This window comes from Phyllobates terribilis, unplaced genomic scaffold (genome assembly GCF_046119375.1).
Source record: "Phyllobates terribilis strain yellow unplaced genomic scaffold, ASM4611937v1 Scaffold_34__1_contigs__length_13252353, whole genome shotgun sequence".
Lineage (NCBI taxonomy): Eukaryota > Metazoa > Chordata > Amphibia > Anura > Dendrobatidae > Phyllobates > Phyllobates terribilis.
The window spans coordinates 4,990,678-5,014,885 of NW_027362794.1; the positions used below are offsets into that span (position 1 = coordinate 4,990,678).

At 45.2% G+C, this 24,208-nt stretch overlaps 18 non-coding genes across 18 annotated transcripts; all 18 read left to right on the forward strand.

Annotated features, from left to right (window-relative positions):
* Positions 1-1,111: 1,111 nt before the first annotated feature.
* Positions 1,112-1,302, forward strand: LOC141181269 (U2 spliceosomal RNA). Its single transcript, XR_012256862.1, has one exon. It is a non-coding gene; the product is annotated as a U2 spliceosomal RNA (small nuclear RNA).
* Positions 1,303-2,425: 1,123 nt separating this feature from the next.
* On the forward strand, positions 2,426-2,616 carry LOC141181270 (U2 spliceosomal RNA). Its single transcript, XR_012256863.1, has one exon. It is a non-coding gene; the product is annotated as a U2 spliceosomal RNA (small nuclear RNA).
* A 1,118-nt stretch (positions 2,617-3,734) lies between these two features.
* Positions 3,735-3,925, forward strand: LOC141182270 (U2 spliceosomal RNA). The gene has a single exon (XR_012257653.1). It is a non-coding gene; the product is annotated as a U2 spliceosomal RNA (small nuclear RNA).
* A 1,121-nt stretch (positions 3,926-5,046) lies between these two features.
* Positions 5,047-5,237, forward strand: LOC141181271 (U2 spliceosomal RNA). The gene has a single exon (XR_012256864.1). It is a non-coding gene; the product is annotated as a U2 spliceosomal RNA (small nuclear RNA).
* A 1,118-nt stretch (positions 5,238-6,355) lies between these two features.
* Positions 6,356-6,546, forward strand: LOC141181272 (U2 spliceosomal RNA). The gene has a single exon (XR_012256865.1). It is a non-coding gene; the product is annotated as a U2 spliceosomal RNA (small nuclear RNA).
* Positions 6,547-7,666: 1,120 nt separating this feature from the next.
* LOC141181529 (U2 spliceosomal RNA) lies at positions 7,667-7,857 on the forward strand. Its single transcript, XR_012257097.1, has one exon. It is a non-coding gene; the product is annotated as a U2 spliceosomal RNA (small nuclear RNA).
* A 1,118-nt stretch (positions 7,858-8,975) lies between these two features.
* On the forward strand, positions 8,976-9,166 carry LOC141181467 (U2 spliceosomal RNA). Its single transcript, XR_012257041.1, has one exon. It is a non-coding gene; the product is annotated as a U2 spliceosomal RNA (small nuclear RNA).
* Positions 9,167-10,285: 1,119 nt separating this feature from the next.
* On the forward strand, positions 10,286-10,476 carry LOC141181695 (U2 spliceosomal RNA). Its single transcript, XR_012257248.1, has one exon. It is a non-coding gene; the product is annotated as a U2 spliceosomal RNA (small nuclear RNA).
* Positions 10,477-11,595: 1,119 nt separating this feature from the next.
* On the forward strand, positions 11,596-11,786 carry LOC141181273 (U2 spliceosomal RNA). Its single transcript, XR_012256866.1, has one exon. It is a non-coding gene; the product is annotated as a U2 spliceosomal RNA (small nuclear RNA).
* Positions 11,787-12,904: 1,118 nt separating this feature from the next.
* Positions 12,905-13,095, forward strand: LOC141181274 (U2 spliceosomal RNA). The gene has a single exon (XR_012256867.1). It is a non-coding gene; the product is annotated as a U2 spliceosomal RNA (small nuclear RNA).
* Positions 13,096-14,214: 1,119 nt separating this feature from the next.
* LOC141181277 (U2 spliceosomal RNA) lies at positions 14,215-14,405 on the forward strand. Its single transcript, XR_012256869.1, has one exon. It is a non-coding gene; the product is annotated as a U2 spliceosomal RNA (small nuclear RNA).
* Positions 14,406-15,522: 1,117 nt separating this feature from the next.
* On the forward strand, positions 15,523-15,713 carry LOC141181278 (U2 spliceosomal RNA). Its single transcript, XR_012256870.1, has one exon. It is a non-coding gene; the product is annotated as a U2 spliceosomal RNA (small nuclear RNA).
* Positions 15,714-16,835: 1,122 nt separating this feature from the next.
* LOC141181279 (U2 spliceosomal RNA) lies at positions 16,836-17,026 on the forward strand. Its single transcript, XR_012256871.1, has one exon. It is a non-coding gene; the product is annotated as a U2 spliceosomal RNA (small nuclear RNA).
* Positions 17,027-18,143: 1,117 nt separating this feature from the next.
* On the forward strand, positions 18,144-18,334 carry LOC141181280 (U2 spliceosomal RNA). The gene has a single exon (XR_012256872.1). It is a non-coding gene; the product is annotated as a U2 spliceosomal RNA (small nuclear RNA).
* Positions 18,335-19,453: 1,119 nt separating this feature from the next.
* LOC141181281 (U2 spliceosomal RNA) lies at positions 19,454-19,644 on the forward strand. Its single transcript, XR_012256873.1, has one exon. It is a non-coding gene; the product is annotated as a U2 spliceosomal RNA (small nuclear RNA).
* Positions 19,645-20,764: 1,120 nt separating this feature from the next.
* On the forward strand, positions 20,765-20,955 carry LOC141181282 (U2 spliceosomal RNA). The gene has a single exon (XR_012256874.1). It is a non-coding gene; the product is annotated as a U2 spliceosomal RNA (small nuclear RNA).
* Positions 20,956-22,075: 1,120 nt separating this feature from the next.
* Positions 22,076-22,266, forward strand: LOC141181858 (U2 spliceosomal RNA). Its single transcript, XR_012257396.1, has one exon. It is a non-coding gene; the product is annotated as a U2 spliceosomal RNA (small nuclear RNA).
* Positions 22,267-23,386: 1,120 nt separating this feature from the next.
* On the forward strand, positions 23,387-23,577 carry LOC141181566 (U2 spliceosomal RNA). Its single transcript, XR_012257130.1, has one exon. It is a non-coding gene; the product is annotated as a U2 spliceosomal RNA (small nuclear RNA).
* The last annotated feature ends 631 nt before the right edge of the window (positions 23,578-24,208 follow it).

Genomic DNA, 24,208 nt, shown 5'->3' on the forward strand with positions numbered 1-24,208 from the left:
CAGTTTCTAAAATCAGAAAGAATTGAATTCAATGCTTTTTGTTCATTTGGCTTGTTTGTCGGATTTTGGGATGGACTCTTTGGCTTTGCTTTTCTTCTCCTCATTGGATTTTTCATGTTAAAAGTTGCAGAAGCCAGATGACAAGCTCATTTTGGTTCAACTTCAGCAACTGTGCATTGCATTGCCATGTAATGTAATGCAATGCTATCTATCTAGCTCTCCCTCTATACTTCCTTTTGGATAAACAGACATATTAGGCAAGCATTTTGGAGCTTTCACCTAAATAACTACAGGTGGTGAGATAAGCTGCACAATATAATTGACCTTTCAGTATATTGTTGCACACACACCATCTATTTAGCAAATGCCCTTGTTATCAACAGCAGCCTTTTAAACTCACCTGAGCTAACAGGTATGTGAGCTGGTTACTCTGCTGCGCTTAAAATTTCTTTTTTGGTTTGCTACAATGCCTTTTCTGAAACGTTGTCTCCCTCTGCTGGAACACTGACTTCTTTCATTTAATGCCTGCAGACTATAAAAGAGGAACCAACCCAAAAAGTTTGGTTGATTAGTCTGTGGCATTCTTTTAAACTGTTGCTTATGGCGGTCTCTGTGAGCTTCTCAGTGACATTCAGCCATCCAGGTATCCCGCCTGCAGTAGACGGAATGTGGCAATGGAACGCTGGCTGCGCGTGTCATAATAGGCTCTGAGACTTTATATACCTGCGCACAGCAGCAGCCACCTTCAGTCTGCTGCTGGACAGCCAGCAGCAGCAGCAGCAGCAGGAGAGGTAATTAATCAGCAACCCTCCTGCTAAGGGTAGACAGCTGCTCGTTCCACCCCCCCCCCCGCCTTAATTGGTTCTCCTCCCTTCCAACGGTGTTGAGGCGGGTGGGAACAGCCGGGGGTTGAGGGTACTGTGCTAAAAGAGGTGGAGTTATGCAGATCTAAAACGCGTGGATTGCAGCAGCAGCAAGCCGAAAAGTGCAGGCATGTGAGGGATCTAGAGGTTGACAGCATGTCTTCTTAACGGGAGTCCAGGTGGCCATCTCCACAAATGGACTTTTCAGAATCCTTGGGTGGCACCGTAGTCGGAAACCAATTCTGGTTATCGCTTCTCGGCCTTTTGGCTAAGATCAAGTGTAGTATCTGTTCTTATCAGTTTAATATCTGATACGTCCCCTATCTGGGGACCATATATTAAATGGATTTTTAGAACAGGGAGATGGAAAAAGAGCTTGCTCTGTCCACTCCACGCATTGACCTGGTATTGCAGTATCTCCAGGACCGGTGCACCCCTTCTTTAATGCAGTTTCTAAAATCAGAAAGAATTGAATTCAATGCTTTTTGTTCATTTGGCTTGTTTGTCGGATTTTGGGATGGACTCTTTGGCTTTGCTTTTCTTCTCCTCATTGGATTTTTCATGTTAAAAGTTGCAGAAGCCAGATGACAAGCTCATTTTGGTTCAACTTCAGCAACTGTGCATTGCATTGCCATGTAATGTAATGCAATGCTATCTATCTAGCTCTCCCTCTATACTTCCTTTTGGATAAACAGACATATTAGGCAAGCATTTTGGAGCTTTCACCTAAATAACTACAGGTGGTGAGATAAGCTGCACAATATAATTGACCTTTCAGTATATTGTTGCACACACACCATCTATTTAGCAAATGCCCTTGTTATCAACAGCAGCCTTTTAAACTCACCTGAGCTAACAGGTATGTGAGCTGGTTACTCTGCTGCGCTTAAAATTTCTTTTTTGGTTTGCTACAATGCCTTTTCTGAAACGTTGTCTCCCTCTGCTGGAACACTGACTTCTTTCATTTAATGCCTGCAGACTATAAAAGAGAAACCAACCCAAAAAGTTTGGTTGATTAGTCTGTGGCATTCTTTTAAACTGTTGCTTATGGCGGTCTCTGTGAGCTTCTCAGTGACATTCAGCCATCCAGGTATCCCGCCTGCAGTAGACGGAATGTGGCAATGGAACGCTGGCTGCGCGTGTCATAATAGGCTCTGAGCCTTTATATACCTGCGCACAGCAGCAGCCACCTTCAGTCTGCTGCTGGACAGCCAGCAGCAGCAGCAGCAGCAGGAGAGGTAATTAATCAGCAACCCTCCTGCTAAGGGTAGACAGCTGCTCGTTCCACCCCCCCCACCCCCCGCCTTAATTGGTTCTCCTCCCTTCCAACGGTGTTGAGGCGGGTGGGAACAGCCGGGGGTTGAGGGTACTGTGCTAAAAGAGGTGGAGTTATGCAGATCTAAAACGCGTGGATTGCAGCAGCAGCAAGCCGAAAAGTGCAGGCATGTGAGGGATCTAGAGGTTGACAGCATGTCTTCTTAACGGGAGTCCAGGTGGCCATCTCCACAAATGGACTTTTCAGAATCCTTGGGTGGCACCGTAGTCGGAAACCAATTCTGGTTATCGCTTCTCGGCCTTTTGGCTAAGATCAAGTGTAGTATCTGTTCTTATCAGTTTAATATCTGATACGTCCCCTATCTGGGGACCATATATTAAATGGATTTTTAGAACAGGGAGATGGAAAAAGAGCTTGCTCTGTCCACTCCACGCATTGACCTGGTATTGCAGTATCTCCAGGACCGGTGCACCCCTTCTTTAATGCAGTTTCTAAAATCAGAAAGAATTGAATTCAATGCTTTTTGTTCATTTGGCTTGTTTGTCGGATTTTGGGATGGACTCTTTGGCTTTGCTTTTCTTCTCCTCATTGGATTTTTCATGTTAAAAGTTGCAGAAGCCAGATGACAAGCTCATTTTGGTTCAACTTCAGCAACTGTGCATTGCATTGCCATGTAATGTAATGCAATGCTATCTATCTAGCTCTCCCTCTATACTTCCTTTTGGATAAACAGACATATTAGGCAAGCATTTTGGAGCTTTCACCTAAATAACTACAGGTGGTGAGATAAGCTGCACAATATAATTGACCTTTCAGTATATTGTTGCACACACACCATCTATTTAGCAAATGCCCTTGTTATCAACAGCAGCCTTTTAAACTCACCTGAGCTAACAGGTATGTGAGCTGGTTACTCTGCTGCGCTTAAAATTTCTTTTTTGGTTTGCTACAATGCCTTTTCTGAAACGTTGTCTCCCTCTGCTGGAACACTGACTTCTTTCATTTAATGCCTGCAGACTATAAAAGAGAAACCAACCCAAAAAGTTTGGTTGATTAGTCTGTGGCATTCTTTTAAACTGTTGCTTATGGCGGTCTCTGTGAGCTTCTCAGTGACATTCAGCCATCCAGGTATCCCACCTGCAGTAGACGGAATGTGGCAATGGAACGCTGTCTGCGCGTGTCATAATAGGCTCTGAGTCTTTATATACCTGCGCACAGCAGCAGCCACCTTCAGCCTGCTACTGGACAGCCAGCAGCAGCAGCAGCAGCAGGAGAGGTAATTAATCAGCAACCCTCCTGCTAAGGGTAGACAGCTGCTCGTTCCACCCCCCCCCCGCCTTAATTGGTTCTCCTCCCTTCCAACGGTGTTGAGGCGGGTGGGAACAGCCGGGGGTTGAGGGTACTGTGCTAAAAGAGGTGGAGTTATGCAGATCTAAAACGCGTGGATTGCAGCAGCAGCAAGCCGAAAAGTGCAGGCATGTGAGGGATCTAGAGGTTGACAGCATGTCTTCTTAACGGGAGTCCAGGTGGCCATCTCCACAAATGGACTTTTCAGAATCCTTGGGTGGCACCGTAGTCGGAAACCAATTCTGGTTATCGCTTCTCGGCCTTTTGGCTAAGATCAAGTGTAGTATCTGTTCTTATCAGTTTAATATCTGATACGTCCCCTATCTGGGGACCATATATTAAATGGATTTTTAGAACAGGGAGATGGAAAAAGAGCTTGCTCTGTCCACTCCACGCATTGACCTGGTATTGCAGTATCTCCAGGAGCGGTGCACCCCTTCTTTAATGCAGTTTCTAAAATCAGAAAGAATTGAATTCAATGCTTTTTGTTCATTTGGCTTGTTTGTCGGATTTTGGGATGGACTCTTTGGCTTTGCTTTTCTTCTCCTCATTGGATTTTTCATGTTAAAAGTTGCAGAAGCCAGATGACAAGCTCATTTTGGTTCAACTTCAGCAACTGTGCATTGCATTGCCATGTAATGTAATGCAATGCTATCTATCTAGCTCTCCCTCTATACTTCCTTTTGGATAAACAGACATATTAGGCAAGCATTTTGGAGCTTTCACCTAAATAACTACAGGTGGTGAGATAAGCTGCACAATATAATTGACCTTTCAGTATATTGTTGCACACACACCATCTATTTAGCAAATGCCCTTGTTATCAACAGCAGCCTTTTAAACTCACCTGAGCTAACAGGTATGTGAGCTGGTTACTCTACTGCGCTTAAAATTTCTTTTTTGGTTTGCTACAATGCCTTTTCTGAAACGTTGTCTCCCTCTACTGGAACACTGACTTCTTTCTTTTAATGCCTGCAGACTGTAAAAGAGAAACCAACCCAAAAAGTTTGGTTGATTAGTCTGTGGCATTCTTTTAAACTGTTGCTTATGGCGGACTCTGTGAGCTTCTCAGTGACATTCAGCCATCCAGGTATCCCGCCTGCAGTAGACGGAATGTGGCAATGGAACGCTGGCTGCGCGTGTCATAATAGGCTCTGAGCCTTTATATACCTGCGCACAGCAGCAGCCACCTTCAGTCTGCTGCTGGACAGCCAGCAGCAGCAGCAGCAGCAGGAGAGGTAATTAATCAGCAACCCTCCTGCTAAGGGTAGACAGCTGCTCGTTCCACCCCCCCCCCCCCGCCTTAATTGGTTCTCCTCCCTTCCAACGGTGTTGAGGCGGGTGGGAACAGCCGGGGGTTGAGGGTACTGTGCTAAAAGAGGTGGAGTTATGCAGATCTAAAACGCGTGGATTGCAGCAGCAGCAAGCCGAAAAGTGCAGGCATGTGAGGGATCTAGAGGTTGACAGCATGTCTTCTTAACGGGAGTCCAGGTGGCCATCTCCACAAATGGACTTTTCAGAATCCTTGGGTGGCACCGTAGTCGGAAACCAATTCTGGTTATCGCTTCTCGGCCTTTTGGCTAAGATCAAGTGTAGTATCTGTTCTTATCAGTTTAATATCTGATACGTCCCCTATCTGGGGACCATATATTAAATGGATTTTTAGAACAGGGAGATGGAAAAAGAGCTTGCTCTGTCCACTCCACGCATTGACCTGGTATTGCAGTATCTCCAGGACCGGTGCACCCCTTCTTTAATGCAGTTTCTAAAATCAGAAAGAATTGAATTCAATGCTTTTTGTTCATTTGGCTTGTTTGTCGGATTTTGGGATGGACTCTTTGGCTTTGCTTTTCTTCTCCTCATTGGATTTTTCATGTTAAAAGTTGCAGAAGCCAGATGACAAGCTCATTTTGGTTCAACTTCAGCAACTGTGCATTGCATTGCCATGTAATGTAATGCAATGCTATCTATCTAGCTCTCCCTCTATACTTCCTTTTGGATAAACAGACATATTAGGCAAGCATTTTGGAGCTTTCACCTAAATAACTACAGGTGGTGAGATAAGCTGCACAATATAATTGACCTTTCAGTATATTGTTGCACACACACCATCTATTTAGCAAATGCCCTTGTTATCAACAGCAGCCTTTTAAACTCACCTGAGCTAACAGGTATGTGAGCTGGTTACTCTGCTGCGCTTAAAATTTCTTTTTTGGTTTGCTACAATGCCTTTTCTGAAACGTTGTCTCCCTCTGCTGGAACACTGACTTCTTTCATTTAATGCCTGCAGACTATAAAAGAGAAACCAACCCAAAAAGTTTGGTTGATTAGTCTGTGGCATTCTTTTAAACTGTTGCTTATGGCGGTCTCTGTGAGCTTCTCAGTGACATTCAGCCATCCAGGTATCCCGCCTGCAGTAGACGGAATGTGGCAATGGAACGCTGGCTGCGCGTGTCATAATAGGCTCTGAGCCTTTATATACCTGCGCACAGCAGCAGCCACCTTCAGTCTGCTGCTGGACAGCCAGCAGCAGCAGCAGCAGCAGGAGAGGTAATTAATCAGCAACCCTCCTGCTAAGGGTAGACAGCTGCTCGTTCCACCCCCCCCCCGCCTTAATTGGTTTTCCTCCCTTCCAACGGTGTTGAGGCGGGTGGGAACAGCCGGGGGTTGAGGGTACTGTGCTAAAAGAGGTGGAGTTATGCAGATCTAAAACGCGTGGATTGCAGCAGCAGCAAGCCGAAAAGTGCAGGCATGTGAGGGATCTAGAGGTTGACAGCATGTCTTCTTAACGGGAGTCCAGGTGGCCATCTCCACAAATGGACTTTTCAGAATCCTTGGGTGGCACCGTAGTCGGAAACCAATTCTGGTTATCGCTTCTCGGCCTTTTGGCTAAGATCAAGTGTAGTATCTGTTCTTATCAGTTTAATATCTGATACGTCCCCTATCTGGGGACCATATATTAAATGGATTTTTAGAACAGGGAGATGGAAAAAGAGCTTGCTCTGTCCACTCCACGCATTGACCTGGTATTGCAGTATCTCCAGGACCGGTGCACCCCTTCTTTAATGCAGTTTCTAAAATCAGAAAGAATTGAATTCAATGCTTTTTGTTCATTTGGCTTGTTTGTCGGATTTTGGGATGGACTCTTTGGCTTTGCTTTTCTTCTCCTCATTGGATTTTTCATGTTAAAAGTTGCAGAAGCCAGATGACAAGCTCATTTTGGTTCAACTTCAGCAACTGTGCATTGCATTGCCATGTAATGTAATGCAATGCTATCTATCTAGCTCTCCCTCTATACTTCCTTTTGGATAAACAGATATATTAGGCAAGCATTTTGGAGCTTTCACCTAAATAACTACAGGTGGTGAGATAAGCTGCACAATATAATTGACCTTTCAGTATATTGTTGCACACACACCATCTATTTAGCAAATGCCCTTGTTATCAACAGCAGCCTTTTAAACTCACCTGAGCTAACAGGTATGTGAGCTGGTTACTCTGCTGCGCTTAAAATTTCTTTTTTGGTTTGCTACAATGCCTTTTCTGAAACGTTGTCTCCCTCTGCTGGAACACTGACTTCTTTCATTTAATGCCTGCAGACTATAAAAGAGAAACCAACCCAAAAAGTTTGGTTGATTAGTCTGTGGCATTCTTTTAAACTGTTGCTTATGGCGGTCTCTGTGAGCTTCTCAGTGACATTCAGCCATCCAGGTATCCCGCCTGCAGTAGACGGAATGTGGCAATGGAACGCTGGCTGCGCGTGTCATAATAGGCTCTGAGCCTTTATATACCTGCGCACAGCAGCAGCCACCTTCAGTCTGCTGCTGGACAGCCAGCAGCAGCAGCAGCAGGAGAGGTAATTAATCAGCAACCCTCCTGCTAAGGGTAGACAGCTGCTCGTTCCACCCACCCCCCCCCCCGCCTTAATTGGTTCTCCTCCCTTCCAACGGTGTTGAGGCGGGTGGGAACAGCCGGGGGTTGAGGGTACTGTGCTAAAAGAGGTGGAGTTATGCAGATCTAAAACGCGTGGATTGCAGCAGCAGCAAGCCGAAAAGTGCAGGCATGTGAGGGATCTAGAGGTTGACAGCATGTCTTCTTAATGGGAGTCCAGGTGGCCATCTCCACAAATGGACTTTTCAGAATCCTTGGGTGGCACCGTAGTCGGAAACCAATTCTGGTTATCGCTTCTCGGCCTTTTGGCTAAGATCAAGTGTAGTATCTGTTCTTATCAGTTTAATATCTGATACGTCCCCTATCTGGGGACCATATATTAAATGGATTTTTAGAACAGGGAGATGGAAAAAGAGCTTGCTCTGTCCACTCCACGCATTGACCTGGTATTGCAGTATCTCCAGGACTGGTGCACCCCTTCTTTAATGCAGTTTCTAAAATCAGAAAGAATTGAATTCAATGCTTTTTGTTCATTTGGCTTGTTTGTCGGATTTTGGGATGGACTCTTTGGCTTTGCTTTTCTTCTCCTCATTGGATTTTTCATGTTAAAAGTTGCAGAAGCCAGATGACAAGCTCATTTTGGTTCAACTTCAGCAACTGTGCATTGCATTGCCATGTAATGTAATGCAATGCTATCTATCTAGCTCTCCCTCTATACTTCCTTTTGGATAAACAGATATATTAGGCAAGCATTTTGGAGCTTTCACCTAAATAACTACAGGTGGTGAGATAAGCTGCACAATATAATTGACCTTTCAGTATATTGTTGCACACACACCATCTATTTAGCAAATGCCCTTGTTATCAACAGCAGCCTTTTAAACTCACCTGAGCTAACAGGTATGTGAGCTGGTTACTCTGCTGCGCTTAAAATTTCTTTTTTGGTTTGCTACAATGCCTTTTCTGAAACGTTGTCTCCCTCTGCTGGAACACTGACTTCTTTCATTTAATGCCTGCAGACTATAAAAGAGAAACCAACCCAAAAAGTTTGGTTGATTAGTCTGTGGCATTCTTTTAAACTGTTGCTTATGGCGGTCTCTGTGAGCTTCTCAGTGACATTCAGCCATCCAGGTATCCCGCCTGCAGTAGACGGAATGTGGCAATGGAACGCTGGCTGCGCGTGTCATAATAGGCTCTGAGCCTTTATATACCTGCGCACAGCAGCAGCCACCTTCAGTCTGCTGCTGGACAGCCAGCAGCAGCAGCAGCAGGAGAGGTAATTAATCAGCAACCCTCCTGCTAAGGGTAGACAGCTGCTCGTTCCACCCACCCCCCCCCGCCTTAATTGGTTCTCCTCCCTTCCAACGGTGTTGAGGCGGGTGGGAACAGCCGGGGGTTGAGGGTACTGTGCTAAAAGAGGTGGAGTTATGCAGATCTAAAACGCGTGGATTGCAGCAGCAGCAAGCCGAAAAGTGCAGGCATGTGAGGGATCTAGAGGTTGACAGCATGTCTTCTTAATGGGAGTCCAGGTGGCCATCTCCACAAATGGACTTTTCAGAATCCTTGGGTGGCACCGTAGTCGGAAACCAATTCTGGTTATCGCTTCTCGGCCTTTTGGCTAAGATCAAGTGTAGTATCTGTTCTTATCAGTTTAATATCTGATACGTCCCCTATCTGGGGACCATATATTAAATGGATTTTTAGAACAGGGAGATGGAAAAAGAGCTTGCTCTGTCCACTCCATGCATTGACCTGGTATTGCAGTATCTCCAGGACCGGTGCACCCCTTCTTTAATGCAGTTTCTAAAATCAGAAAGAATTGAATTCAATGCTTTTTGTTCATTTGGCTTGTTTGTCGGATTTTGGGATGGACTCTTTGGCTTTGCTTTTCTTCTCCTCATTGGATTTTTCATGTTAAAAGTTGCAGAAGCCAGATGACAAGCTCATTTTGGTTCAACTTCAGCAACTGTGCATTGCATTGCCATGTAATGTAATGCAATGCTATCTATCTAGCTCTCCCTCTATACTTCCTTTTGGATAAACAGACATATTAGGCAAGCATTTTGGAGCTTTCACCTAAATAACTACAGGTGGTGAGATAAGCTGCACAATATAATTGACCTTTCAGTATATTGTTGCACACACACCATCTATTTAGCAAATGCCCTTGTTATCAACAGCAGCCTTTTAAACTCACCTGAGCTAACAGGTATGTGAGCTGGTTACTCTGCTGCGCTTAAAATTTCTTTTTTGGTTTGCTACAATGCCTTTTCTGAAACGTTGTCTCCCTCTGCTGGAACACTGACTTCTTTCATTTAATGCCTGCAGACTATAAAAGAGAAACCAACCCAAAAAGTTTGGTTGATTAGTCTGTGGCATTCTTTTAAACTGTTGCTTATGGCGGTCTCTGTGAGCTTCTCAGTGACATTCAGCCATCCAGGTATCCCGCCTGCAGTAGACGGAATGTGGCAATGGAACGCTGGCTGCGCGTGTCATAATAGGCTCTGAGCCTTTATATACCTGCGCACAGCAGCAGCCACCTTCAGTCTGCTGCTGGACAGCCAGCAGCAGCAGCAGCAGCAGGAGAGGTAATTAATCAGCAACCCTCCTGCTAAGGGTAGACAGCTGCTCGTTCCACCCCCCCCCCCGCCTTAATTGGTTCTCCTCCCTTCCAACGGTGTTGAGGCGGGTGGGAACAGCCGGGGGTTGAGGGTACTGTGCTAAAAGAGGTGGAGTTATGCAGATCTAAAACGCGTGGATTGCAGCAGCAGCAAGCCGAAAAGTGCAGGCATGTGAGGGATCTAGAGGTTGACAGCATGTCTTCTTAACGGGAGTCCAGGTGGCCATCTCCACAAATGGACTTTTCAGAATCCTTGGGTGGCACCGTAGTCGGAAACCAATTCTGGTTATCGCTTCTCGGCCTTTTGGCTAAGATCAAGTGCAGTATCTGTTCTTATCAGTTTAATATCTGATACGTCCCCTATCTGGGGACCATATATTAAATGGATTTTTAGAACAGGGAGATGGAAAAAGAGCTTGCTCTGTCCACTCCACGCATTGACCTGGTATTGCAGTATCTCCAGGACCGGTGCACCCCTTCTTTAATGCAGTTTCTAAAATCAGAAAGAATTGAATTCAATGCTTTTTGTTCATTTGGCTTGTTTGTCGGATTTTGGGATGGACTCTTTGGCTTTGCTTTTCTTCTCCTCATTGGATTTTTCATGTTAAAAGTTGCAGAAGCCAGATGACAAGCTCATTTTGGTTCAACTTCAGCAACTGTGCATTGCATTGCCATGTAATGTAATGCAATGCTATCTATCTAGCTCTCCCTCTATACTTCCTTTTGGATAAACAGACATATTAGGCAAGCATTTTGGAGCTTTCACCTAAATAACTACAGGTGGTGAGATAAGCTGCACAATATAATTGACCTTTCAGTATATTGTTGCACACACACCATCTATTTAGCAAATGCCCTTGTTATCAACAGCAGCCTTTTAAACTCACCTGAGCTAACAGGTATGTGAGCTGGTTACTCTGCTGCGCTTAAAATTTCTTTTTTGGTTTGCTACAATGCCTTTTCTGAAACGTTGTCTCCCTCTGCTGGAACACTGACTTCTTTCATTTAATGCCTGCAGACTATAAAAGAGAAACCAACCCAAAAAGTTTGGTTGATTAGTCTGTGGCATTCTTTTAAACTGTTGCTTATGGCGGTCTCTGTGAGCTTCTCAGTGACATTCAGCCATCCAGGTATCCCGCCTGCAGTAGACGGAATGTGGCAATGGAACGCTGGCTGCGCGTGTCATAATAGGCTCTGAGCCTTTATATACCTGCGCACAGCAGCAGCCACCTTCAGTCTGCTGCTGGACAGCCAGCAGCAGCAGCAGCAGCAGGAGAGGTAATTAATCAGCAACCCTCCTGCTAAGGGTAGACAGCTGCTCGTTCCACCCCCCCCCCCGCCTTAATTGGTTCTCCTCCCTTCCAACGGTGTTGAGGCGGGTGGGAACAGCCGGGGGTTGAGGGTACTGTGCTAAAAGAGGTGGAGTTATGCAGATCTAAAACGCGTGGATTGCAGCAGCAGCAAGCCGAAAAGTGCAGGCATGTGAGGGATCTAGAGGTTGACAGCATGTCTTCTTAACGGGAGTCCAGGTGGCCATCTCCACAAATGGACTTTTCAGAATCCTTGGGTGGCACCGTAGTCGGAAACCAATTCTGGTTATCGCTTCTCGGCCTTTTGGCTAAGATCAAGTGTAGTATCTGTTCTTATCAGTTTAATATCTGATACGTCCCCTATCTGGGGACCATATATTAAATGGATTTTTAGAACAGGGAGATGGAAAAAGAGCTTGCTCTGTCCACTCCACGCATTGACCTGGTATTGCAGTATCTCCAGGACCGGTGCACCCCTTCTTTAATGCAGTTTCTAAAATCAGAAAGAATTGAATTCAATGCTTTTTGTTCATTTGGCTTGTTTGTCGGATTTTGGGATGGACTCTTTGGCTTTGCTTTTCTTCTCCTCATTGGATTTTTCATGTTAAAAGTTGCAGAAGCCAGATGACAAGCTCATTTTGGTTCAACTTCAGCAACTGTGCATTGCATTGCCATGTAATGTAATGCAATGCTATCTATCTAGCTCTCCCTTTATACTTCCTTTTGGATAAACAGACATATTAGGCAAGCATTTTGGAGCTTTCACCTAAATAACTACAGGTGGTGAGATAAGCTGCACAATATAATTGACCTTTCAGTATATTGTTGCACACACACCATCTATTTAGCAAATGCCCTTGTTATCAACAGCAGCCTTTTAAACTCACCTGAGCTAACAGGTATGTGAGCTGGTTACTCTGCTGCGCTTAAAATTTCTTTTTTGGTTTGCTACAATGCCTTTTCTGAAACGTTGTCTCCCTCTGCTGGAACACTGACTTCTTTCATTTAATGCCTGCAGACTATAAAAGAGAAACCAACCCAAAAAGTTTGGTTGATTAGTCTGTGGCATTCTTTTAAACTGTTGCTTATGGCGGTCTCTGTGAGCTTCTCAGTGACATTCAGCCATCCAGGTATCCCGCCTGCAGTAGACGGAATGTGGCAATGGAACGCTGGCTGCGCGTGTCATAATAGGCTCTGAGCCTTTATATACCTGCGCACAGCAGCAGCCACCTTCAGTCTGCTGCTGGACAGCCAGCAGCAGCAGCAGCAGCAGGAGAGGTAATTAATCAGCAACCCTCCTGCTAAGGGTAGACAGCTGCTCGTTCCACCCCCCCCCCGCCTTAATTGGTTCTCCTCCCTTCCAACGGTGTTGAGGCGGGTGGGAACAGCCGGGGGTTGAGGGTACTGTGCTAAAAGAGGTGGAGTTATGCAGATCTAAAACGCGTGGATTGCAGCAGCAGCAAGCCGAAAAGTGCAGGCATGTGAGGGATCTAGAGGTTGACAGCATGTCTTCTTAACGGGAGTCCAGGTGGCCATCTCCACAAATGGACTTTTCAGAATCCTTGGGTGGCACCGTAGTCGGAAACCAATTCTGGTTATCGCTTCTCGGCCTTTTGGCTAAGATCAAGTGTAGTATCTGTTCTTATCAGTTTAATATCTGATACGTCCCCTATCTGGGGACCATATATTAAATGGATTTTTAGAACAGGGAGATGGAAAAAGAGCTTGCTCTGTCCACTCCACGCATTGACCTGGTATTGCAGTATCTCCAGGACCGGTGCACCCCTTCTTTAATGCAGTTTCTAAAATCAGAAAGAATTGAATTCAATGCTTTTTGTTCATTTGGCTTGTTTGTCGGATTTTGGGATGGACTCTTTGGCTTTGCTTTTCTTCTCCTCATTGGATTTTTCATGTTAAAAGTTGCAGAAGCCAGATGACAAGCTCATTTTGGTTCAACTTCAGCAACTGTGCATTGCATTGCCATGTAATGTAATGCAATGCTATCTATCTAGCTCTCCCTCTATACTTCCTTTTGGATAAACAGACATATTAGGCAAGCATTTTGGAGCTTTCACCTAAATAACTACAGGTGGTGAGATAAGCTGCACAATATAATTGACCTTTCAGTATATTGTTGCACACACACCATCTATTTAGCAAATGCCCTTGTTATCAACAGCAGCCTTTTAAACTCACCTGAGCTAACAGGTATGTGAGCTGGTTCCTCTGCTGCGCTTAAAATTTCTTTTTTGGTTTGCTACAATGCCTTTTCTGAAACGTTGTCTCCCTCTGCTGGAACACTGACTTCTTTCATTTAATGCCTGCAGACTATAAAAGAGAAACCAACCCAAAAAGTTTGGTTGATTAGTCTGTGGCATTCTTTTAAACTGTTGCTTATGGCGGTCTCTGTGAGCTTCTCAGTGACATTCAGCCATCCAGGTATCCCGCCTGCAGTAGACGGAATGTGGCAATGGAACGCTGGCTGCGCGTGTCATAATAGGCTCTGAGCCTTTATATACCTGCGCACAGCAGCAGCCACCTTCAGTCTGCTGCTGGACAGCCAGCAGCAGCAGCAGCAGCAGGAGAGGTAATTAATCAGCAACCCTCCTGCTAAGGGTAGACAGCTGCTCGTTCCACCCCCCCCCCCGCCTTAATTGGTTCTCCTCCCTTCCAACGGTGTTGAGGCGGGTGGGAACAGCCGGGGGTTGAGGGTACTGTGCTAAAAGAGGTGGAGTTATGCAGATCTAAAACGCGTGGATTGCAGCAGCAGCAAGCCGAAAAGTGCAGGCATGTGAGGGATCTAGAGGTTGACAGCATGTCTTCTTAACGGGAGTCCAGGTGGCCATCTCCACAAATGGACTTTTCAGAATCCTTGGGTGGCACCGTAGTCGGAAACCAATTCTGGTTATCGCTTCTCGGCCTTTTGGCTAAGATCAAGTGTAGTATCTGTTCTTATCAGTTTAATATCTGATACGTCCCCTATCTGGGGACCATATATTAAATGGATTTTTAGAACAGGGAGATGGAAAAAGAGCTTGCTCTGTCCACTCCACGCATTGACCTGGTATTGCAGTATCTCCAGGACCGGTGCACCCCTTCTTTAATGCAGTTTCTAAAATCAGAAAGAATTGAATTCAATGCTTTTTGTTCATTTGGCTTGTTTGTCGGATTTTGGGATGGACTCTTTGGCTTTGCTTTTCTTCTCCTCATTGGATTTTTCATGTTAAAAGTTGCAGAAGCCAGATGACAAGCTCATTTTGGTTCAACTTCAGCAACTGTGCATTGCATTGCCATGTAATGTAATGCAATGCTATCTATCTAGCTCTCCCTCTATACTTCCTTTTGGATAAACAGACATATTAGGCAAGCATTTTGGAGCTTTCACCTAAATAACTACAGGTGGTGAGATAAGCTGCACAATATAATTGACCTTTCAGTATATTGTTGCACACACACCATCTATTTAGCAAATGCCCTTGTTATCAACAGCAGCCTTTTAAACTCACCTGAGCTAACAGGTATGTGAGCTGGTTCCTCTGCTGCGCTTAAAATTTCTTTTTTGGTTTGCTACAATGCCTTTTCTGAAACGTTGTCTCCCTCTGCTGGAACACTGACTTCTTTCATTTAATGCCTGCAGACTATAAAAGAGAAACCAACCCAAAAAGTTTGGTTGATTAGTCTGTGGCATTCTTTTAAACTGTTGCTTATGGCGGTCTCTGTGAGCTTCTCAGTGACATTCAGCCATCCAGGTATCCCGCTTGCAGTAGACGGAATGTGGCAATGGAACGCTGGCTGCGCGTGTCATAATAGGCTCTGAGCCTTTATATACCTGCGCACAGCAGCAGCCACCTTCAGTCTGCTGCTGGACAGCCAGCAGCAGCAGCAGCAGCAGGAGAGGTAATTAATCAGCAACCCTCCTGTTAAGGGTAGACAGCTGCTCGTTCCACCCCCCCCCGCCTTAATTGGTTCTCCTCCCTTCCAACGGTGTTGAGGCGGGTGGGAACAGCCGGGGGTTGAGGGTACTGTGCTAAAAGAGGTGGAGTTATGCAGATCTAAAACGCGTGGATTGCAGCAGCAGCAAGCCGAAAAGTGCAGGCATGTGAGGGATCTAGAGGTTGACAGCATGTCTTCTTAACGGGAGTCCAGGTGGCCATCTCCACAAATGGACTTTTCAGAATCCTTGGGTGGCACCGTAGTCGGAAACCAATTCTGGTTATCGCTTCTCGGCCTTTTGGCTAAGATCAAGTGTAGTATCTGTTCTTATCAGTTTAATATCTGATACGTCCCCTATCTGGGGACCATATATTAAATGGATTTTTAGAACAGGGAGATGGAAAAAGAGCTTGCTCTGTCCACTCCACGCATTGACCTGGTATTGCAGTATCTCCAGGACCGGTGCACCCCTTCTTTAATGCAGTTTCTAAAATCAGAAAGAATTGAATTCAATGCTTTTTGTTCATTTGGCTTGTTTGTCGGATTTTGGGATGGACTCTTTGGCTTTGCTTTTCTTCTCCTCATTGGATTTTTCATGTTAAAAGTTGCAGAAGCCAGATGACAAGCTCATTTTGGTTCAACTTCAGCAACTGTGCATTGCATTGCCATGTAATGTAATGCAATGCTATCTATCTAGCTCTCCCTCTATACTTCCTTTTGGATAAACAGACATATTAGGCAAGCATTTTGGAGCTTTCACCTAAATAACTACAGGTGGTGAGATAAGCTGCACAATATAATTGACCTTTCAGTATATTGTTGCACACACACCATCTATTTAGCAAATGCCCTTGTTATCAACAGCAGCCTTTTAAACTCACCTGAGCTAACAGGTATGTGAGCTGGTTACTCTGCTGCGCTTAAAATTTCTTTTTTGGTTTGCTACAATGCCTTTTCTGAAACGTTGTCTCCCTCTGCTGGAACACTGACTTCTTTCATTTAATGCCTGCAGACTATAAAAGAGAAACCAACCCAAAAAGTTTGGTTGATTAGTCTGTGGCATTCTTTTAAACTGTTGCTTATGGCGGTCTCTGTGAGCTTCTCAGTGACATTCAGCCATCCAGGTATCCCGCCTGCAGTAGACGGAATGTGGCAATGGAACGCTGGCTGCGCGTGTCATAATAGGCTCTGAGCCTTTATATACCTGCGCACAGCAGCAGCCACCTTCAGTCTGCTGCTGGACAGCCAGCAGCAGCAGCAGCAGCAGGAGAGGTAATTAATCAGCAACCCTCCTGCTAAGGGTAGACAGCTGCTCGTTCCACCCCCCCCCCCCCCGCCTTAATTGGTTCTCCTCCCTTCCAACGGTGTTGAGGCGGGTGGGAACAGCCGGGGGTTGAGGGTACTGTGCTAAAAGAGGTGGAGTTATGCAGATCTAAAACGCGTGGATTGCAGCAGCAGCAAGCCGAAAAGTGCAGGCATGTGAGGGATCTAGAGGTTGACAGCATGTCTTCTTAACGGGAGTCCAGGTGGCCATCTCCACAAATGGACTTTTCAGAATCCTTGGGTGGCACCGTAGTCGGAAACCAATTCTGGTTATCGCTTCTCGGCCTTTTGGCTAAGATCAAGTGTAGTATCTGTTCTTATCAGTTTAATATCTGATACGTCCCCTATCTGGGGACCATATATTAAATGGATTTTTAGAACAGGGAGATGGAAAAAGAGCTTGCTCTGTCCACTCCACGCATTGACCTGGTATTGCAGTATCTCCAGGACCGGTGCACCCCTTCTTTAATGCAGTTTCTAAAATCAGAAAGAATTGAATTCAATGCTTTTTGTTCATTTGGCTTGTTTGTCGGATTTTGGGATGGACTCTTTGGCTTTGCTTTTCTTCTCCTCATTGGATTTTTCATGTTAAAAGTTGCAGAAGCCAGATGACAAGCTCATTTTGGTTCAACTTCAGCAACTGTGCATTGCATTGCCATGTAATGTAATGCAATGCTATCTATCTAGCTCTCCCTCTATACTTCCTTTTGGATAAACAGACATATTAGGCAAGCATTTTGGAGCTTTCACCTAAATAACTACAGCTGGTGAGATAAGCTGCACAATATAATTGACCTTTCAGTATATTGTTGCACACACACCATCTATTTAGCAAATGCCCTTGTTATCAACAGCAGCCTTTTAAACTCACCTGAGCTAACAGGTATGTGAGCTGGTTACTCTGCTGCGCTTAAAATTTCTTTTTTGGTTTGCTACAATGCCTTTTCTGAAACGTTGTCTCCCTCTGCTGGAACACTGACTTCTTTCATTTAATGCCTGCAGACTATAAAAGAGAAACCAACCCAAAAAGTTTGGTTGATTAGTCTGTGGCATTCTTTTAAACTGTTGCTTATGGCGGTCTCTGTGAGCTTCTCAGTGACATTCAGCCATCCAGGTATCCCGCCTGCAGTAGACGGAATGTGGCAATGGAACGCTGGCTGCGCGTGTCATAATAGGCTCTGAGCCTTTATATACCTGCGCACAGCAGCAGCCACCTTCAGTCTGCTGCTGGACAGCCAGCAGCAGCAGCAGCAGGAGAGGTAATTAATCAGCAACCCTCCTGCTAAGGGTAGACAGCTGCTCGTTCCACCCCCCCCCCCCGCCTTAATTGGTTCTCCTCCCTTCCAACGGTGTTGAGGCGGGTGGGAACAGCCGGGGGTTGAGGGTACTGTGCTAAAAGAGGTGGAGTTATGCAGATCTAAAACGCGTGGATTGCAGCAGCAGCAAGCCGAAAAGTGCAGGCATGTGAGGGATCTAGAGGTTGACAGCATGTCTTCTTAACGGGAGTCCAGGTGGCCATCTCCACAAATGGACTTTTCAGAATCCTTGGGTGGCACCGTAGTCGGAAACCAATTCTGGTTATCGCTTCTCGGCCTTTTGGCTAAGATCAAGTGTAGTATCTGTTCTTATCAGTTTAATATCTGATACGTCCCCTATCTGGGGACCATATATTAAATGGATTTTTAGAACAGGGAGATGGAAAAAGAGCTTGCTCTGTCCACTCCACGCATTGACCTGGTATTGCAGTATCTCCAGGACCGGTGCACCCCTTCTTTAATGCAGTTTCTAAAATCAGAAAGAATTGAATTCAATGCTTTTTGTTCATTTGGCTTGTTTGTCGGATTTTGGGATGGACTCTTTGGCTTTGCTTTTCTTCTCCTCATTGGATTTTTCATGTTAAAAGTTGCAGAAGCCAGATGACAAGCTCATTTTGGTTCAACTTCAGCAACTGTGCATTGCATTGCCATGTAATGTAATGCAATGCTATCTATCTAGCTCTCCCTCTATACTTCCTTTTGGATAAACAGACATATTAGGCAAGCATTTTGGAGCTTTCACCTAAATAACTACAGGTGGTGAGATAAGCTGCACAATATAATTGACCTTTCAGTATATTGTTGCACACACACCATCTATTTAGCAAATGCCCTTGTTATCAACAGCAGCCTTTTAAACTCACCTGAGCTAACAGGTATGTGAGCTGGTTACTCTGCTGCGCTTAAAATTTCTTTTTTGGTTTGCTACAATGCCTTTTCTGAAACGTTGTCTCCCTCTGCTGGAACACTGACTTCTTTCATTTAATGCCTGCAGACTATAAAAGAGAAACCAACCCAAAAAGTTTGGTTGATTAGTCTGTGGCATTCTTTTAAACTGTTGCTTATGGCGGTCTCTGTGAGCTTCTCAGTGACATTCAGCCATCCAGGTATCCCGCCTGCAGTAGACGGAATGTGGCAATGGAACGCTGGCTGCGCGTGTCATAATAGGCTCTGAGCCTTTATATACCTGCGCACAGCAGCAGCCACCTTCAGTCTGCTGCTGGACAGCCAGCAGCAGCAGCAGCAGCAGGAGAGGTAATTAATCAGCAACCCTCCTGCTAAGGGTAGACAGCTGCTCGTTCCACCCCCCCCCCCACCTTAATTGGTTCTCCTCCCTTCCAACGGTGTTGAGGCGGGTGGGAACAGCCGGGGGTTGAGGGTACTGTGCTAAAAGAGGTGGAGTTATGCAGATCTAAAACGCGTGGATTGCAGCAGCAGCAAGCCGAAAAGTGCAGGCATGTGAGGGATCTAGAGGTTGACAGCATGTCTTCTTAACGGGAGTCCAGGTGGCCATCTCCACAAATGGACTTTTCAGAATCCTTGGGTGGCACCGTAGTCGGAAACCAATTCTGGTTATCGCTTCTCGGCCTTTTGGCTAAGATCAAGTGTAGTATCTGTTCTTATCAGTTTAATATCTGATACGTCCCCTATCTGGGGACCATATATTAAATGGATTTTTAGAACAGGGAGATGGAAAAAGAGCTTGCTCTGTCCACTCCACGCATTGACCTGGTATTGCAGTATCTCCAGGACCGGTGCACCCCTTCTTTAATGCAGTTTCTAAAATCAGAAAGAATTGAATTCAATGCTTTTTGTTCATTTGGCTTGTTTGTCGGATTTTGGGATGGACTCTTTGGCTTTGCTTTTCTTCTCCTCATTGGATTTTTCATGTTAAAAGTTGCAGAAGCCAGATGACAAGCTCATTTTGGTTCAACTTCAGCAACTGTGCATTGCATTGCCATGTAATGTAATGCAATGCTATCTATCTAGCTCTCCCTCTATACTTCCTTTTGGATAAACAGACATATTAGGCAAGCATTTTGGAGCTTTCACCTAAATAACTACAGGTGGTGAGATAAGCTGCACAATATAATTGACCTTTCAGTATATTGTTGCACACACACCATCTATTTAGCAAATGCCCTTGTTATCAACAGCAGCCTTTTAAACTCACCTGAGCTAACAGGTATGTGAGCTGGTTACTCTGCTGCGCTTAAAATTTCTTTTTTGGTTTGCTACAATGCCTTTTCTGAAACGTTGTCTCCCTCTGCTGGAACACTGACTTCTTTCATTTAATGCCTGCAGACTATAAAAGAGAAACCAACCCAAAAAGTTTGGTTGATTAGTCTGTGGCATTCTTTTAAACTGTTGCTTATGGCGGTCTCTGTGAGCTTCTCAGTGACATTCAGCCATCCAGGTATCCCGCCTGCAGTAGACGGAATGTGGCAATGGAACGCTGGCTGCGCGTGTCATAATAGGCTCTGAGCCTTTATATACCTGCGCACAGCAGCAGCCACCTTCAGTCTGCTGCTGGACAGCCAGCAGCAGCAGCAGCAGCAGGAGAGGTAATTAATCAGCAACCCTCCTGCTAAGGGTAGACAGCTGCTCGTTCCACCCCCCCCCCCCGCCTTAATTGGTTCTCCTCCCTTCCAACGGTGTTGAGGCGGGTGGGAACAGCCGGGGGTTGAGGGTACTGTGCTAAAAGAGGTGGAGTTATGCAGATCTAAAACGCGTGGATTGCAGCAGCAGCAAGCCGAAAAGTGCAGGCATGTGAGGGATCTAGAGGTTGACAGCATGTCTTCTTAACGGGAGTCCAGGTGGCCATCTCCACAAATGGACTTTTCAGAATCCTTGGGTGGCACCGTAGTCGGAAACCAATTCTGGTTATCGCTTCTCGGCCTTTTGGCTAAGATCAAGTGTAGTATCTGTTCTTATCAGTTTAATATCTGATACGTCCCCTATCTGGGGACCATATATTAAATGGATTTTTAGAACAGGGAGATGGAAAAAGAGCTTGCTCTGTCCACTCCACGCATTGACCTGGTATTGCAGTATCTCCAGGACCGGTGCACCCCTTCTTTAATGCAGTTTCTAAAATCAGAAAGGATTGAATTCAATGCTTTTTGTTCATTTGGCTTGTTTGTCGGATTTTGGGATGGACTCTTTGGCTTTGCTTTTCTTCTCCTCATTGGATTTTTCATGTTAAAAGTTGCAGAAGCCAGATGACAAGCTCATTTTGGTTCAACTTCAGCAACTGTGCATTGCATTGCCATGTAATGTAATGCAATGCTATCTATCTAGCTCTCCCTCTATACTTCCTTTTGGATAAACAGACATATTAGGCAAGCATTTTGGAGCTTTCACCTAAATAACTACAGGTGGTGAGATAAGCTGCACAATATAATTGACCTTTCAGTATATTGTTGCACACACACCATCTATTTAGCAAATGCCCTTGTTATCAACAGCAGCCTTTTAAACTCACCTGAGCTAACAGGTATGTGAGCTGGTTACTCTGCTGCGCTTAAAATTTCTTTTTTGGTTTGCTACAATGCCTTTTCTGAAACGTTGTCTCCCTCTGCTGGAACACTGACTTCTTTCATTTAATGCCTGCAGACTATAAAAGAGAAACCAACCCAAAAAGTTTGGTTGATTAGTCTGTGGCATTCTTTTAAACTGTTGCTTATGGCGGTCTCTGTGAGCTTCTCAGTGACATTCAGCCATCCAGGTATCCCGCCTGCAGTAGACGGAATGTGGCAATGGAACGCTGGCTGCGCGTGTCATAATAGGCTCTGAGCCTTTATATACCTGCGCACAGCAGCAGCCACCTTCAGTCTGCTGCTGGACAGCCAGCAGCAGCAGCAGCAGCAGGAGAGGTAATTAATCAGCAACCCTCCTGCTAAGGGTAGACAGCTGCTCGTTCCACCCCCCCCCCCCGCCTTAATTGGTTCTCCTCCCTTCCAACGGTGTTGAGGCGGGTGGGAACAGCCGGGGGTTGAGGGTACTGTGCTAAAAGAGGTGGAGTTATGCAGATCTAAAACGCGTGGATTGCAGCAGCAGCAAGCCGAAAAGTGCAGGCATGTGACGGATCTAGAGGTTGACAGCATGTCTTCTTAACGGGAGTCCAGGTGGCCATCTCCACAAATGGACTTTTCAGAATCCTTGGGTGGCACCGTAGTCGGAAACCAATTCTGGTTATCGCTTCTCGGCCTTTTGGCTAAGATCAAGTGTAGTATCTGTTCTTATCAGTTTAATATCTGATACGTCCCCTATCTGGGGACCATATATTAAATGGATTTTTAGAACAGGGAAATGGAAAAAGAGCTTGCTCTGTCCACTCCACGCATTGACCTTGTATTGCAGTATCTCCAGGACCGGTGCACCCCTTCTTTAATGCAGTTTCTAAAATCAGAAAGAATTGAATTCAATGCTTTTTGTTCATTTGGCTTGTTTGTCGGATTTTGGGATGGACTCTTTGGCTTTGCTTTTCTTCTCCTCATTGGATTTTTCATGTTAAAAGTTGCAGAAGCCAGATGACAAGCTCATTTTGGTTCAACTTCAGCAACTGTGCATTGCATTGCCATGTAATGTAATGCAATGCTATCTATCTAGCTCTCCCTCTATACTTCCTTTTGGATAAACAGACATATTAGGCAAGCATTTTGGAGCTTTCACCTAAATAACTACAGGTGGTGAGATAAGCTGCACAATATAATTGACCTTTCAGTATATTGTTGCACACACACCATCTATTTAGCAAATGCCCTTGTTATCAACAGCAGCCTTTTAAACTCACCTGAGCTAACAGGTATGTGAGCTGGTTACTCTGCTGCGCTTAAAATTTCTTTTTTGGTTTGCTACAATGCCTTTTCTGAAACGTTGTCTCCCTCTGCTGGAACACTGACTTCTTTCATTTAATGCCTGCAGACTATAAAAGAGAAACCAACCCAAAAAGTTTGGTTGATTAGTCTGTGGCATTCTTTTAAACTGTTGCTTATGGCGGTCTCTGTGAGCTTCTCAGTGACATTCAGCCATCCAGGTATCCCGCCTGCAGTAGACGGAATGTGGCAATGGAACGCTGGCTGCGCGTGTCATAATAGGCTCTGAGCCTTTATATACCTGCGCACAGCAGCAGCCACCTTCAGTCTGCTGCTGGACAGCCAGCAGCATCAGCAATAGCAGGAGAGGTAATTAATCAGCAACCCTCCTGCTAAGGGTGGACAGCTGCTCGTTCCACCCCCCCCCCCCGCCTTAATTGGTTCTCCTCCCTTCCAACGGTGTTGAGGCGGGTGGGAACAGCCGGGGGTTGAGGGTACTGTGCTAAAAGAGGTGGAGTTATGCAGATCTAAAACGCGTGGATTGCAGCAGCAGCAAGCCGAAAAGTGCAGGCATGTGAGGGATCTAGAGGTTGACAGCATGTCTTCTTAACGGGAGTCCAGGTGGCCATCTCCACAAATGGACTTTTCAGAATCCTTGGGTGGCACCGTAGTCGGAAACCAATTCTGGTTATCGCTTCTCGGCCTTTTGGCTAAGATCAAGTGTAGTATCTGTTCTTATCAGTTTAATATCTGATACGTCCCCTATCTGGGGACCATATATTAAATGGATTTTTAGAACAGGGAGATGGAAAAAGAGCTTGCTCTGTCCACTCCACGTATTGACCTGGTATTGCAGTATCTCCAGGACCGGTGCACCCCTTCTTTAATGCAGTTTCTAAAATCAGAAAGAATTGAATTCAATGCTTTTTGTTCATTTGGCTTGTTTGTCGGATTTTGGGATGGACTCTTTGGCTTTGCTTTTCTTCTCCTCATTGGATTTTTCATGTTAAAAGTTGCAGAAGCCAGATGACAAGCTCATTTTGGTTCAACTTCATCAACTGTGCATTGCATTGCCATGTAATGTAATGCAATGCTATCTATCTAGCTCTCCCTCTATACTTCCTTTTGGATAAACAGACATATTAGGCAAGCATTTTGGAGCTTTCACCTAAATAACTACAGGTGGTGAGATAAGCTGCACAATATAATTGACCTTTCAGTATATTGTTGCACACACACCATCTATTTAGCAAATGCCCTTGTTATCAACAGCAGCCTTTTAAACTCACCTGAGCTAACAGGTATGTGAGCTGGTTACTCTGCTGCGCTTAAAATTTCTTTTTTGGTTTGCTACAATGCCTTTTCTGAAACGTTGTCTCTCTCTGCTGGAACACTGACTTCTTTCATTTAATGCCTGCAGACTATAAAAGAGAAACCAACCCAAAAAGTTTGGTTGATTAGTCTGTGGCATTCTTTTAAACTGTTGCTTATGGCGGTCTCTGTGAGCTTCTC